Consider the following 16,244-nt stretch of genomic DNA (forward strand, 5'->3'; position numbering starts at 1 on the left):
GAATACCACATGCTCTTAACAATAAGGCCTATTCATTTTCAAAGTGCTTAGACATGGTGTTAGAAACCTTGTGGTTTTATGTGAGAGCTAACATGGGGCTCAAGTAATGTCCTGACGCTAAAATGATAGTTTTAATCTCCTTTAGCAGATATTTTGTAAGAAGTTGGTTGTGTGGTCTCCTGTTCCAATGACTGAACTATAGCCATTTTGGGAGAATATAGTGGTTTGACCCCACTTTGATCACTCAGATCATTTTAATGGGCTTCCCACTAGAACTGGAGAATCAGTTATATGTCAACAATTCCAGGGATCTCTATGCTTTCTTCTATGAAAGTGTTCATTGTTTTGGAACAGTGATGCATTTTTGCAATGCTGCAGCTAACAACGACTATAGATTGACTAACAAAGAATATAGACTGACTTCCAGAGATATACTTGCATGCTCATCATTATGTAGACTATGTATAGCTTGCATTATAGATTCAGAAAAAAGCAGATATTGCTGAGACATTTTTTGCCATAAAGGGTCAATTTAATAGTTTTCCTCACATGTCAATTCTTTCCTCTTTAGATATGCAAGATTAAATGAATGATAAAAGAGAAGGGTTCACTCTTAGAACTTGGAGAGTAAGGCAATAGTAAAACAAGGATGGAGATATGCCTCAGTTATTTTTAATAAAAGTATTAATTATAAATACAGGGAAAATCTTATTAATCTACTTAAGGTCTAATCTTTCAAAACAATTGTGACGGGCTAGCTGGCAGTGACCTAGCCCAGGGGTTTTGAAAGGGCAAAAGATGATTGGAGGACTTGGGATTCCCTTTCCCCACCAATCAGGCCCAGAGATTCACCCCTCATGTCCCCTGATTGGCCCCTTGGGTCACCTGGAGGGGGATAAAAGGGGCAGCATGGGAGCAGTTGCCCCAGAAGAGCTTGAAGGAGAAGGATCTGCAGGCAGCAGCGGGACCCTCAGCAGCATGGTGTGTGGCTGGCAAGAGAGGCATCCTGCTGGGCTCCAGGATCCCCTACAAGAGGCGGTGGCCAGCAGGAGGATCTGAGCAGCGACCTGAGGGGTCCCAGCTTGGCTTCCAGTTCCTCCAATCAGAGGCCAGGCAGCTCGAAATGAGACCAGGGATCCAGGAAGGTCAAGACCCCTAGCAGCATGAAGTAGTACCAGCAGTGGTGGCTGTGTGGCAGTGGTTTTTGCCTACCATGTGGGAGATCTGAGTTCAAGTCCCAGCTTTGGTAACTTGAGGTGAGTGAGCTAACAAGGAAAAAATTCCTCTTGCAGTAGACAGGGGGGAAAACACAATGGCTCCTTTCTCCCCCTCCAGTGACCCAGGCTCTATATTTCTTTGTCCTTTGACATTTTGTAATTTGTGCCTTTTTATATTTCCCCAACCAGTATTGTGTGCTCTGTTGTTTGTGTTTTATATTTTGTTAACCCTGTCTTTTGCCAATGATTGTAAGTGTCTAACCTTTGTTGAATCCTGCCCATTGGGTCATTGTGGTGTCCACTATACCCCCCTGATTATGCCTGTTATGTTCCCTCATTAAAAGGTATATGGTTAAGTCCCCAGTGGTGGTCTGGCTCTGCTCTATAGGGGGAGGAGAGTCCCTACACCTCCCACAGTGCTTGTGCACCTGCTCTGATCCCTTCAATTGGAGAGGGGGTACTTTTTGGAGTACCACTCGGGTTACACAATATATACATTGGACGTGGTATTAATGTAGATGTGAATGAAGTTTGGCACTTGTGATAGGAAGAGGAGAGGAGAGGAGATACAGAAAAAACAAAAATTAAATAATGGACATTCAGGCTAAATTTCTAACAAGGAGCATTTAAGTATTTCTTCTAGAAAAAACATTTAAATGTAAAAATTGCAAAAACAAACAAACAAAACCCCTCAATTATCCTAGAACAAGAGTTATTAAGCCATTGTCACTACGGGGTCCTGCAGGAGGGCCATAATCTCCTCAAAGCCCACTTTCCGTGCCAAGTTGGTCCAAGGGCACCCTCAGATTCTCGCCCGCCACGTCTTTGATGTTCTAATATATTTGGGAGGCTGCCTTTTACGCCCTCTTGGTCACGTCTTGCTGGTTACTTGGACCCCGTGGTTTTCAGGACTCCTCATGGGTCCTGCTCTACAATAGGTGCTTCAGGGTCACCCTAGCCTTAGGGGCTATGCGTGGCTCCAACCACCCCTTTTACCACACCCCAAGCCTCGCAGCTGGACTAGACGTTATTCTGTCCCTCTCTCGCTGTCTTCACGTCCTCTCTGGCGCATGGGCTCTCCGCATCCCCGTCTCTCTCTGCGCCGTCTCTCTGGCACGTCTCAAAGCACTGCCCCCTCCTCTGGGGCCCTCTCAGTAAAGCCGCCCCCTCCTCTGGGGGTCTATGTACCCTGAATGCTGCACCCTCACTAGCGCTTGGGTCCCCACACTAGTACGAGTCCCCTATGAGGCCTCCTCCAATCCCTAATAGCCTCACCCAAACCACCGGTGATAAACAGCAACACAAATGCAAGCCCTTTGGCTATAACTTAAACAGAAGCCGCCCGGCTATAATCATGCTCATGCCTACCGGGGCTCTTCATCCCACAGCAGTGTCAGACACTGCTCAGGCTTCTCTTCTTTTCCACAGCAGAGAGCTCCTTCTTCCTGGGCTGCTGGCAGGCAACTGCCTCTGGCCTCAGCATCTAGGGTTTAAGGAAGCCCGGCCCTGCCCCTTTCAATCAGCTGACCGCTGGCAGGTGTGATTGCTTGCTGGCTCCAGTTGCCCTGGCAACCAACAGCTGGGCTCTTTATTCACTGCTAGGGTGCTTTCTCTAGCAGTTTTCCCTCTTTAGGAGCAGGGCACCTAGGTGCCCTGTGACACACCTCCCCCCTTAAGATCCGGACTCACCGAGGCGGATCTTCACTCTCGTCAGGTGTTGCCAGACGCTGTGGCTCTTCTCGGCCTTTCTTCAGGCACCCGGTAACTCAAATGCAGGAGGCGGAAGTTTTCAGGTGCCTCCTCCTCGCCTTTTACCCAGGGGCGCACTGTGTAGGATTTTTCAGGAGTTACCCCGCCCCAGGTAGTCCCCCCACATTAGCCATCCCCAGTAGGGTGCAATCCAGGCCTCCCTCTTCTCTTCTTTTCACTGCCCCATCAATATATAGACAGCCTCCTCTCTCTTCCTGGGAGAGCTGCCTCCTACTACTTGGGGTGTCTTGTCCCTTTTCATGTGTCCCAGACCTCCTCTTCTTTGTGCCCCTTGTAACAAATCCCTCTTTCCTTTGGTTTCCTGCCAGTCCATGAGCTTTCCCCAAAGCTCCCACTGCACCCTAAGTGCTTGCCGGGCATCTTCCACCCTCCAAAATTCTATCGTTCCCTGGCCAGTGGATCTTCTGCCAGGCCCTGTATATACTTTTACAAAAGCTACTCCCCCGACTCTGGCTTCAACTATTTTTCTCAGGGTCCACCATCTGACTTGCCCTGGGAGGTTATTAACATAAACGCATGGCCATCTTCCTACCCTTTGTTCTTTCTTCCCCCAAATTACCTTTGTTGTTGATGGACCTTCTGCCTCCTTAGCTTGGCCTGCAGTCTGGGTTCGGCATGGTCTTTGCTTCTGTGTGGAATCTGATATCTTGTCCCGAGGGTAGAGCTTGGGACGTACTCCTCCTCCCCCCTTAATTTCCCTGGGGGTTTGGCTCCTCCGGCCCATCTCAGGCCTTTGGACCTCTCTTTTACTTAGAGCTTCTACTGCTCTCTTGCCTTTGGAACCTGCCCCTTGTCTACTATATGCCAGAGCCTGGGCCATCTTTGATCTCTGGCCTTTTTGTCTTGTCTGTCCTCCCTTCTGAGTGTGACCAAGGTAGCTTAGGTCACTGTTCTTGTCTGTTCTACTGACCGGCTCACTGTCTTGTACAGCTGCCATATCTCCCTTATCTACCTCCCTCTGTTGCACCTGTCTTGGTATTGCCAATATTCCAGCATCATACCAACTGACAAATTTCTCTAGTTTCTTTCTCAGGCAGTTCATTTCTTCTGTGTACTGGTTCACCCACTGCCCCCATCTCCGATCCAGGCATTCCATGACTGTGGAGATGATCTCTTCTCGTATCATCGTGGGGTCTACTCCTGAGAGAGCCTCCCTCCTTGTATTATTTTCCTGCTGCCCTGTTTCCTCTTCTTCTCCAGGATTTTCCAAGTTAACCGTACTGGGTTGCTTCTGGTATCTCAGGACCTTTAGGAGCAGGGGCTGTGCAGTCTCAGTCAGTCTTTCTGTGTCTATTAAGACCTCTTTCAAGCTTTTAAGCTCTTGAAGGTGCTCCTCGCATCCTGCCTTAGCCTTGGAAGCATGTTTTTCCAGCTGCCTGCTTATTGCAGTCAGTCTCTCGGTCTGTATTTGAGCAGTCTGTACCGTTTGTTGTTCAATCTCTCCTTGCAATGCTGCCTCCCTGGCTGTGCTCTCTTTTAATAGGGTCTTCAGGGACCATATCTCTTCCCCCAGTTGGTCCTTTTCCTTCTCTACCCTTTGTCATTGAGCCCGCAACTCTACAAACTCCTCTGTTCTGGCTCTTACCTCTGTTTCAAGGGACTGCTTCTGCTCTCGTAATGCCTCATGATTTGCCACGTATTCCTTCAGGGTCTTCATTTCTTTTGTTATAACTTCCCTCATCTCTTCTGCCTGGGTTGCTGTACTTGTTACCTCCGACTCCCCAGGATCTTGGCCTTTTGTAGCTGTCTGACTGCTTGTTGCCTGTAGTGTTTTATTCTCGGCCTCCAGGGCCTGAATCTGCTGCTCTAAAACTTGCCTTTGAAGCTGTGACTGCTCCTTCTCTGTGTTTGTCACTGCTTCTTTAGCCGAGCTGTCCTCTAGGAGGGTTTTAAGGGACCGTACCTGTTCTTCAAGGTGGTCTTTATCTGCCGCCACACTCTGCAATTGGGACTGTAACCCCTCGTTCTCTCTCGCCCCGGCCTCTAACTCCTTTTCAAGGAACAAGTTTTGCTCATGCAGTGCCTCGTATCTTGTCGTCTCCTGGGTGACCGCCTTGCCCGTTTCTTTTGCTTGGGCATGGCTTTCAAGTAGTTTGTCCCGCAGCCCCTGTGCTAGGTGTTCTGCCTGCATGCACTTCTGCTGCCAGTCTTCCAACTCATCGTGCAATTCGTCTATGCGGTCCTCCTGGCTGCAGACTTCTTTCTGTAGGAAACTGATGAGGCTTCTTGATACTTCCAACTCCTGTTGCATCTCCTTTGGTTCTCCTGCCTAAGTTCTGTAGGTCTCAGTAGACCTTGTCCTCCATGCTTCCATCTCCCTCTGCATCTCTTGCAGTTTCTCTTCCCTCTGCCTGCTCTTTTTGGCCTCCTCTGCCATGAGCCGTTCCAGCACTCGAGTCCTCTCTGCCTCTGCTGCAATCAGGTGCCTAATTTCTTTAGAACCTCCTTCCTTTTTCCCTGCTTGTACCCGCTGTTCTAACCCAGAGGCCTTTGCCTTCGCTTGTTCCTTCTGGGATTGGGCTACCTCTAGTTCCCATTCTAGCCTTGCAATTTTTTCTTCTAATACATTTACCCGTAATAGCCAGGCAAAATTCTCTTGTTTCAAGCTCTCTATATCCTCTACTCCTTCCATGGTTCTACTTTTAGCCTTAGATCAGACCCAACATCTTCCCTTCTACGTTTTCTAACAGCAGTCTCGTCCTTGACCTGGGCTTGTCTTCTTAACCCCCCAGTCTCACTGCCTTGCCTTTCTTTATATCTGTACTAGCCCTAAGGTTTGTTCCCCTTTCTCAGGGACACGGGTTCCTTCCCTATGCACGGCCTTATGTTCCCGGCCAATGCATCACTTTGTCATGGCGGGGTCCTGCAGGAGGGCCGTGATCTCCTCAAAGCCCCCTTTCCATGCCAAGTTGGCCCAAGGGCACCCTCAGATTCTCGCCCGCCACGTCTTTGATGTTCCAATATATCAGGGAGGCTGCCTTTTATGCCCTCTCAGTCACGTCTTGCTGGTTACTCAGACCCCATGGTTTTCAGGACTCCTCGTGGGTCCCGCTTTACAATGGGCGCTTCAGGGTCACTCTAGCCTTAGGGGCTATGCATGGCTCCAACCACCCCTTTTACCACGCCCCAAGCCTCACAGCTGGAATAAACATTGTTCTGTCCCTCTCTCACTGTCTTCACGCCCTCTCTGGCACTCGGGCTCTCCACAGCCCTGTCTCTCTCTCCGTGCCCCCTCTGGGGCCCTCTCAGTAAAGCCGCCCCTCTCCTCTGGGGCCCTCTCAGTAAAGCCGCCCCTCTCCTCTGGGGCTGGGGTCTACGTAACCTGAATGCTGCGCCCTCACTGGCACTCGGGTCCCCACACTAGTGTGAGTCCCCTATGAGGCCTCCTCCAATAGCCTCACCCAAACCACTGGTGATAAACAGCAACACAAATGCAAGCCCTTTGGCTATAACTTAAACAGAATCCACCCAGCTATAATCATGCTCATGCCTACCGGGGCTCTTCATCCCACAGCAGTGTCAGATGCTGCTCAGGCTTCTCTTCTTTTCCACAGCAGAGAGCTCCTTCTTTCTGGGCTGCTAGCAGGCAACTGCCTCTGGCCTCAGCTCCTAGGGTTTATAAGGAAGCCAGGTCCTGCCCCTTTCAATCAGCTGACCGCTGGCAGGTGTGATTGCTTGCTGGCTCCATTTGCCCTGGCAACCAACAGCTGGGCTCCTTATTCACTGCTAGGGTGCTTTCTCTAGCAGTTTCCCCTCTTTAGGAGCAGGGCACCTAAGTGCCCTGCGACAGCCATATATAAGGACTACAATTAAATAATTAAAAGGAGCATAGAGATTTATTAGTCCTGTTTTAAGTGCTTTCCTTAATGCAGCCTTAACCATGAGGTCTTTCTTATTGCTTCCAGAAGACCTGGAAAATTTGTAGTTGTTCATGATAGAAACCTCCATCAACTCAACTTTCAAGCCTAGCAGTCCCATAGAAATGTGACTACACTAGAGATGGTGAACAAGAAGAAATATGTGAGGAACTTCTGTGGAAGTGCTCAGTGCAGCTGGTTAATAGAATGCCAGGTAAGAAGTTATTTGCATAAAATAACTCATGCTGCTGATGGAACCTGTGCACTGTCACAGGGCCCAACCTGACATCCCTTCCTATCCTGATCTTATGGGTTCTTCTGTTCAGGAGTCAAATGAGCATTCAAAAAGTAACATGTTGACTGCAGTATAGATATGGTGACATTGTAATAGATTAGGAAAGGACATGGGAGACACCAGTAATAGGTCCCCTGGGATAATGATGGAGCTAGTAAGGATATGATAGGGAAAATTAGTAGCCTCCTAATTTACATCTCTTGCTCCCTTTATATTGCCTCTTTTGTGGATTAGGTCAATTTAGCTCAGGTAGGACAACGTGGTGACATATGCCATAGAAAGAACTGATATATAACAGGAGCTTGTATGACTTTTCTCTATCTACTTAGGCTGGTGTTACACAAGTACATGTAACACACATCTGCTTAGCCCAGGGAAGTGATTATTTCCCTCTATTCAGTACTGGTGAGGACCCATCTAGAGTACCGTGTTCAGTTTTGGGACCCCTACTACAGAAAGGATGTGAACAAATTGGAGAGAGTCCAGCAGAGGGCAACAAAAATGGTTAGGGGGCTGGGAGACATGACCTATGAGGAAAGACTGAGGGAACTGGGCTTATTTAGTCCACAGAAGAGGAGACTGAGGGGGGACTTAATAGCAGCCTTCAACTACCTGAAGGGGGTTTGAAAAAGGATGGAGCTAGACTGTTCTCAGTGGTGGAAGATGACAGAAGAAGGAGCAATGGTCTCAAGTTGCAGCAAGGGAAGTTTAGGTTAGATATTAGAAAGAATTTTCTCACTAGGATGGTAGTAAAATACTAGAACAGGTTACCCAGAGAAGTGATGGAAGCTCCATCCTTGGAGGTTTTCAAAACCCGGCTAGGCAAAGCTTTGGGAGGGATGATCTAGTTGGGGATGATCCTGCTTTGAGCAGGGGGTTGGACTAAATGACTTCTGAGGTCTCTTCCAACCCTAATTTTCTATGATTCCTCCCCAGCCATGGGCCTTAGTCCACTGCTAACCCTTAGCACTTCACTTGCTGTCACCAGGCACAGCATGCTCACAGTCCACCGAGCAGCCACAGACATTTCACCACAGAGCTCCTCTCTCTTCAGCCTGCAGGGCCAGACTGCTACCAGGGCTCTGGACCTGGCATATCTCTCCCCCAAGCCCTGCCCCTTTCTGGTCAAATGACTTCACAGGTTTGGTTGCAGCTGGCCTCTAATTAGCCTCTTTAACTGGTCTCCATGGCAGCCTACCTATAGCAGTGCCTTGTCTCCCCTGCAGGGCTCCAGCCTACAGTCCTACTGCAGAGCAATTAGCACAGCAATAACCTTCCTAGTGCTCACACAGGCATTGTTTTATTGTTCTGCAGGAAACACTCATAGTTCCTATTTCCCCAGGCCAGCTTTCCTGCAGCTTCTCCCTCAAAGTCCTCACTCATTGTGGTTTTCCCTGGGCTCTTTCTCCCTTAAAGTAACAAAGAGCCTTAGGGCTTAGCCTTAGGCTCTCTGTTACAAACAGTCCCTTAAAGACAAGGTGTGCAAATAACATAAGTTCCTAACCAGACTGGAGGATAGCAAAAACCTCTCCAAGTTTTCCAGTGGATCCTAATGGAAACTAAAGAGAAATTACAGTAAAAATAACCCATTATTTGCTCCTTCTATAGTTCCAAATCTTGTTTAACAGAATATAGACATATACTCTTGTAAATATGCAAACTTTTGTTCAAATCCAAACCTACTATTCAATCTGTGTTCATATTTTCTTATTATAAGCCATTTGTGAAGATGTGCACCAACTGGGTTCGTTTTTTGGAAGGTTTCTTTCACAAGGGTTTGTAGAAATAGCTGTTCTTTGAATAAATTCCTACTGGCATATGCATGCAACAATCTCCATGCCCCAAAGAGGAGAAACAAATTCTCCTGTCAGTGGAGTAATGACCTGAATTCCTCAACTCAAGGGTGTCAAACTTTTCTGGCCCCATACGCCAGATGAGGGATATGGGGGGCTGGCCTGAGGGCCAGATTGGAACTGCAGACCAGTTCCACATGCCAAATTCAAGTCACAAGTTCAGTCTGATGCAGAAACTGTATGCAGAACATGCCCTAGACTAGCCCTTCACACTGGTTGCAGAGTGCCTCCCAGCTTCAGCCCCATGTGCCGCATGTAACACGTGCCAGCCCCAGGCCTATGATTCTCAGGACAGGTCTGGGGCACATGCTGCTAATGGTGCATGTGACCAATCTGGGACATGTGATGCCCCTGCCAGACCAGTCCTACACGCTGGATCTGGCATACACATCTTGTCTATGGGACTGATCTGAACCAGCTCCTGGTGCCAGTCCAGTGTATATGCCACATGCTTTATGTGCCCTGGCCTAGCTCCATATGCCTTGTGCAGTGTATGCCCCAGACTGGCCCCACATGCTACATGTAGCACACCTGCACTGCTTCCAGCCCCATGCCACGTACTGCATACTATGTATAGCTCACAACCCTGGGACAAACACAGGCTGCATGCAGTGCACAGGGCTGGTCCAAGACCCACAAGCAACACTGAATGCCAGATGATAGGAATCCATAAGCTACATCTTTGACACCCCTACCTTAAACATTGGCTAATAATTACCAGCATCGCTACAAATGCTAAAGAGGTGCCTCTAAAAATCATAAAGAAAAGCTATGATTGTAAAAGAGAATGATCAGAAGACCACTTGAAAGATCTGAAGACAGCCTGTAAACAAAAATGGACATATTTGAAAAGAAAATCCTGGACTCAAAAGTAAAGTAGAAAGATTTTCCCCCAAAGGATAAATAAGTAGGAAGGAAAATAATTATCTAATATAGCCCCTTACAATCTGTGTGCAATATTATAAAATGTACATGTTAGAAAGCTAAGGTAATTCATATACATTATTTTTATTTTCTGTTCCAGGAAGAGACCTAGATTAGCAGGATAATTGAACACTGTTGGAGGAAGTACCAAGAAAAACTGAATGTGCTGTTATGCCATTTTAAATCCTGAAAAAATGTGGTAAATGTTGCATTGGATTGGATTGGATTACATAGACAATTGTACCTGATATTCCTTTTATAATAACAAATGGAGAACAATTCTGTAATAAAAACATAGACAATTTGCATTTTGCCATAAATGAAAATTTACTCAGTTAAAATTTTCTCCCACCCTTCAAGAACATGGCTGTATCTAGATGGAGCAAACAGGATAGGATGAGAAATAAAAGGGACACCAGCCACACACCCACACCCACCCATTCACACACATGAGTTCACAATTATAGATGTTCAACCAGGGGGAAGAGTCAACTGAAAACCCAGCAAGAAGGATGTATCAACAGGAAGCATTTTGTGCCAAAGGAAACAGTAACAATAGCAAGGCAAGGCAAAATTGTGATCTTAATCAAGGATCTCACCTGAATAAACTAGACTAAGCATTTGACATATCCCTGACTGACAGTTCATGACTAGACTAATGGAAGTGCAATCAATATTAATTTCACTATTGCACCATTGGATAATTCCCACAATTGTTTTGGATGTGATCATGTGAAAGAGCCCATCACATAAGTAATTGTAGAGAAAGATGGCCTTAACATTCAAATGCAGGGGTGGGCAAAATATGGCCCGCGGGCTGAATTCGGCCCACAGGGCCCTTCCCTTAAAAAAGTTTTAAAAATTAATATTTATGTTTCCCTGGCTCCTGTCAATAATGACAGGAGCCAGGGGCAGTAGAACCCAGGGGAAACCACGGCAGGCCCCTTGAACAGAAGGACCCACCTGGCCCCGGCCCTGCCCCCCCAGCCAGAAGCCCCTGCCTAGCAAAGGCTTTTGGCCTGGGGCCGTGGGGCTGCTTGTGCCTGTGCCAGAGCAGGAAATTCAGGTAAGAGCGAGGGGGACAGGGAGGCAGGGGAGGACCGCAGGCAATCACCCCAGTCCTCGGACTGGGCCGGCTCCTCCTGAGTCCTGCAGTCCGGCCACACAGCCAGAAGTGAGCAGGCGCATAGGAGCCAGCAACAGCCGGGATCTTTTTGCCCAGATGGGTGAGTGCAGGGTGCACAGGGTTGGGGCTGCATGTGCTGGTTCACCCCAACCATGGGGCTGGGGTTGGGGGCTGGGAGCGAGTGGGGGTGCCAGAGCCAGCACCGGTGTTCTGGGGCAGCTCCACTCTCTCCCTGGTGGTGCAGCCCAGCTCAGCTCCACAGAACCCAACCAGGCACTCCCCAGGCTCCTTCCACCCCACTCTGGGCCCCACCAGTGCTGGCCCTAGGGCACCGCTGGGCTCCCACACACTCGCTCGCTCCCAGCCCCCCAACCCTGTGGTACAGGCGGGGAACAGCACACACACTACTGATCCCATGCACCTTGCACTCACCCATATGGGTGAAAGGATTAGGACCTAGGCCGCCTGGATGGGTGCCTGCCTCTGGCAGCCTGGCCTGGGGCCAGGCAGTTGTGGAAACTTGCATCAGGCCTGTGGCCGCATTTGCACTCCAGCAGCTTCTGCTGATACCAGGAAGCCGGAGGCCACTGGGGAAGGGCCTGTCTGGCACTGGCGGCAGTGTGGAGGGCTCCTGGAGCTGCTAGGAGTAGCACAGGCCAGCAGGGACACAACCTAGGGCATGGGAAGCATGAGGAGGCAGCGCAGAAGTTACATTGCATGCCTGAGGTTTCGGGCAGCAATGGCCCAGCTGCACCCCACCCCGCATGGGTGGCTTTGGCAGGTGGCCCTGCAGGGGGCTGGAGGCAGCTCACCCACTGGCCCCAGGATGGGTAGGGAGGCTGTGCCAGGAGCTGTGGCCACTTTTCTGCTCTAGAAGCTCCTGCACCCACAAGGAGCCTAGGGGCCCCAGGGAAGTTCCTGGCTGGCCCCGGAGGCAGCGCAGGGGGCCACCATGAGCTGGCAGGGAACCAGTCCAGGGTTCAGGAAGCTCCAACAGGGAGCAGGATTAGGCCCACAGAAGCTTTTGTGTTTTGGAGGCTCCTGTAGCTGCCAGGAACCCAGGGGCCATCCAGGAAGGGCCTGGCCAGCCCAGGGGACAGTGCAGGGGTACAGCCAAGGCCACTGGGGGCAGAACAAGCCTGTGGGGATCCAGCAAGGGGCACTAGAAGCCTGGGAGGGTTCCTCCAAAGTTGGATCTGAGCAGCTGCACCAGTGCACTTGGGCTCTGGGCTATGGCAGAGTGGGGGAGGGTGCTGACTGGCTCAGAAGTGTGCAGGGTGCACCCATGTACACCCCACACACTATACAAAAGTAAGACCGCATTTGAGCTATTATGCAATCACTTCTACATATACAGCACAACATGCACAAATCAGGACAAAAATATATATTTTTAATTGTATTAAAATATATTATTATGGGTATTTGATTTTTAGTACATAATTTGTTTTTTCCCAGTTCTAAGATAGCAAACACTCTTCCACGAAGGAGTACTTCCAGGAGCAAATGTCAGAGGTTAGGGTTGGGATTTCTGGCCCCAAGATGGTGACCAGGGGGCAGGGCACCTGTCAAGGGGCAGGGCTACCCATGCGGCCTTCAACAGCTTGTCAAAACTGGGTAAGCAGGCCTCCACACAAAATAATTGCTTGTCCCTATTCAAGTGCCTCCTCAGATTTGTACAGTGGTTATAGAAAGTCCTTTAAAAATGAATGAAACGTTTTACAGCTTAATGCCTCATTCCAGTTTGTAATCCTTACATCATGCTTACTGGTAAGCACTTTAAACGCTTTGCTGAACTGAAGCCATGATTCTGGAGGAATAATATAATTAGGTATAATGTCAGTAACAGCACAGCCACATTAATATCAGTATGCAAAATGTTTATCGCTTCCAGGCATGTCTTGAGTATCTCAGACTTTTCAAGAGCACCTCTAGCTGCCAAGGAATCCTGACAATGGTGAATGAATAGATATTCACAATGACTTGCCACAAGACTAGTTCATTCATTTTCTTCAGCTACTAGTTTTCATGGCTCAACAGCACCTAGCTGTAAGACCACCTAAAGCCAGGCATACTCTTAGCTTTGTTACTTAAAAAATGTTCTGGATTTTCCATAATCTTGGTCAGAGTAGTCACCCTTAACCAAAGCCAGCTCATGCAGGCCTCCTGGGTCTTTTCCATCCACTACATAATTGAAACATTCCACCTGCTGCAAAGCCATTTCATCAACTGTGGTGTAGTATATGTACACATATGATATGTTCCTTTGAAAACCAACCCTGTTTATGTTGTTTGGAGAGAAGCTGGAACACTAACCTGTAGTTATTCTGCCTACACAGTTCTGCAAAGAGTAGTATGTACCAGAAAATTCCAACAATCCCTTTCCTCAAATTATAATAATCTTCACACTAATTTTCTGTCTACTTTATACTAATCTCTTTGTAATTTTACATACAATAACAGCAAATGCAATAGTCACACGGCCCTCCCAATCCCTTTGGGGCCTAGTGAATATATATCATGCACAATTAATGAGTCATTTTATTGGCATGCAGATTCATTACTGACTTTATATCAAAATATATAAAGGAGCATGAATGTTTCATGATAACTAAAAACTGTTTATAGTTTTAAAAATGTAATGCTCAAACCATATACTGTATTTTCTCAAATACAAGACAAGGTTTTTTTCCTGAGCAACATGGGGGGGAAAGCCCTCATCTTATATTTTTATACAAGGAAACATCATTAAATACAATGCCTGTCATTAAACTGCTGCCAAAAGCAGCATGTGCTCAGTAACACAAACCAACTATGAAGCTGATTAAATGCAGCCAACACTGAACATGTCTATAAACAAGCATATGGCCTATATGGGTCAAAGATACTGATGGGAACCCTTTTTTTGTTTTTTTTTTTATAGCCCTTAAAAAGAACTGGGCAGGTGTTGCTTTTGCAAGGAACTTGCACTGGGCCTGGAGGTACTGCAACACCAAGCTGGCACCACCAGGGCCAGAGCCAGCCCTGACACCCTCCCGTTGGTGCCAAAATTGCTACGTTTGAGATGTTGATGGGAACCTATCACAAGGATAGGTGAGTATAGCCCATCTGAATAGGATATATGGTAGTGCCCAATGCATACAGTCTCATCATCACCAACAAATATTCAAAAATATAGTGAATACATTTCAACTTCCTCTTCACTCTTACAGCTGAGCTAGGCCTTTCATTCCCATTTCCAATTATTTCCATTTTTTCACCAGTTGGCACACATCACCAAATGGGCTACCAAACAGTTCACCCAGTATCCCTTTGTTACCCACTCTCCCAGTCTCTCACATATGATTAAGTATCTGCCCAACTCAAGGATGCAGGCAGCTGATTTCATATGCAGATCATGGGACCAGTTGCCATTTTCATGAGCTGCTTGCAGTGCTCCCCCCCCCCCGCCCCCCTCGCCCTGTGCCTCTGATTGGCTAAGGGGCCCTGGTGGTCATGCCACTCACTGTAGATTGGCTGCAAGAGCTGTCCATCATACATCCCCACCCCTCACTGCTGATTGGTGGAGAGGGGTGAGATCACACAATAGGCAAACTTCTCAGCCAATCAGCAGTGAGAGGAAGGGGGGGCAGCCATCTTGAGTTCCCCTTTGTGCTGGCAGCCATCCTCACCCTTTTCCCCTCGTGGAATGTACAGCTAGGCCTCAGCAGCCATGAGAATTGGTAGCTCTGGAGAGCCAGCATTTTATTTTCAGTAAGTTTTTTTTCATGGGCTTCGCAGGCATTGCATAATTTCACGGGCAATGCTGGATTTTACAATTTACATGAAATCCACAAAATGACAATTTGAGTAGGTCCCAACATATGATTAATGCAGTCCCACTCACCATGAGGTAGCTCTAGACCAGGTTGCCCTGCACCTCATCTGCATATACATTTTTAGAAGATCCCAGGACTTGTGACTAGAACATCTGGTTCCAGTCATGTGTGGGGGGCTAAATAGCACATGGATCCTTCACAGGGGTGGTATCTGGAGCACTGCTCTCACAGTGAGCAGTGCTGAAGTATGTGGTCACCATGGCTTGAAGTGTTGTTGATTCTGGTGGGGCCCTTCTCAATGAACTATATGGTAAATAATGAGCCTTTTGGCTTTGAGCTAATATCATGCATAGTTGGTACTATATACAAGTATAAAAATGTGACTTAAAAAGTATTTATAGAGATCCTGTGCTAATACTGACAGCAGTTTCAAAAGTACTACATCAGTTCTGGATGAATTAAGTACATGGATACCTGTAGTAACTTTTTTATATGCAAATTACTACAGGTATGCTTATTTCAAGGTCAGCTTTTTCAAATTTGTTTCTCGCTTCCATGTCCTCAGGGAAAACAGAGTCTGACAGTAAGGAGGGGGGAAGGGGCTGCAGGGGGAAGAGGTTGGGGGAGGGCAAAGGACAAGGGGGGGACCTCCCCACAGAATTATGTTCCCTTCTGTAGCCATAGAAGGGAGACAAATTCAAGGCAAATCTCCAATAATTAGATTCTATACCTGGAAAATTATAACAAATTTATAAATTTTCCATATATAGAATCTAATTATTGGGTGGTCATCTTATATTTGAGTAAATATAACACTTGCCTGTCTGGTTTTCTAACACTCAACACCTAAAGATCAGTACTGAATATTAATATGCAATATTGGCAATTTAGAAAATGACTGCTTATAGTTTTTGGCAGATTTTACCCAGATGCCATAAAGTCTACCTACATTATAACCGTAAAGTTAATTCTATTAGAGATATGTGCAAAAGTGATTGACATGATTTTCTTCTATTAAAATAGATTTTTCCCCCCTTCTGGTTTGCTATCAACAATTCTAAATAGAAGGTCCAGCTTCACTTTGAAAACTGACTCAAATGAGTTGGTACAAAACCTTTTATTTTTAAGGCATAATTCAAGTGTAACCATATGTCACCATATTAGCTTTTCTCTGCAAAAAGTACAAGATATCAGATCTGCACCTGAGCCTCTCAAAAGGCTAAGAGAAGCTGGAGAAACAAGGAGAGCTCTGGAAAGCTCTTAGATACGGTATGATTATTTTAACCTCCTAATGACAGTGATGAAAATTTCTTATCATTACATTAAGCTTAGAATTTGGGATAGCTCTCCTGTAGTGCCATGAACTGGCAGAAAAAAACTACAC

The 16,244-nt window shown here is 47.2% G+C and overlaps 1 long non-coding RNA gene across 1 annotated transcript; it reads left to right on the top strand.

The window, feature by feature from the left end:
• Positions 1–899: 899 nt before the first annotated feature.
• On the top strand, positions 900–10,182 carry LOC132249859 (uncharacterized). Its single transcript, XR_009461347.1, has 3 exons — positions 900–1,256; positions 6,893–7,058; positions 10,017–10,182. It is a non-coding gene; the product is annotated as an uncharacterized LOC132249859 (long non-coding RNA).
• Positions 10,183–16,244: the final 6,062 nt, after the last annotated feature.

Source organism: Alligator mississippiensis, chromosome 4 (genome assembly GCF_030867095.1).
Source record: "Alligator mississippiensis isolate rAllMis1 chromosome 4, rAllMis1, whole genome shotgun sequence".
NCBI classification, from domain to species: domain Eukaryota; kingdom Metazoa; phylum Chordata; order Crocodylia; family Alligatoridae; genus Alligator; species Alligator mississippiensis.